We start from the raw sequence: 409 nt of genomic DNA on the forward strand, positions 1-409 counted from the left end.
TTCTACACTGTGGTGTGCTGGGGGGGCAGCATATCCAAGGACACCTCCAGGCTGGTTAAACTGATCAGGCGGGCCGGCTCTGTGGTCGGCATGAAGCTGGACTCATGGTGCCTGTGGCAGAGAGAGGACACTGGACAAACTGCTGGCATTACTGACAATGCCAGCCACCCCCTGCACACCGTCATCAGCACCCCAGAGCCTGTTCAGTGAGGGCTGCTCCTTCCCAAGTGTTGGACCAACAACTAAGGACTCCTTTGTCCCTCATGCCATCAGACTATACACTCCTCACATAGGGGTGGGGAGAGGAAATTAGGGCAGAGAGGACAATACACACATACATACATACAGTACATATATATACATACATACATATATACATACATACATACATACATACATACATACATAC

This window comes from Etheostoma spectabile, chromosome 17 (genome assembly GCF_008692095.1).
Source record: "Etheostoma spectabile isolate EspeVRDwgs_2016 chromosome 17, UIUC_Espe_1.0, whole genome shotgun sequence".
Classification (NCBI taxonomy): domain Eukaryota; kingdom Metazoa; phylum Chordata; class Actinopteri; order Perciformes; family Percidae; genus Etheostoma; species Etheostoma spectabile.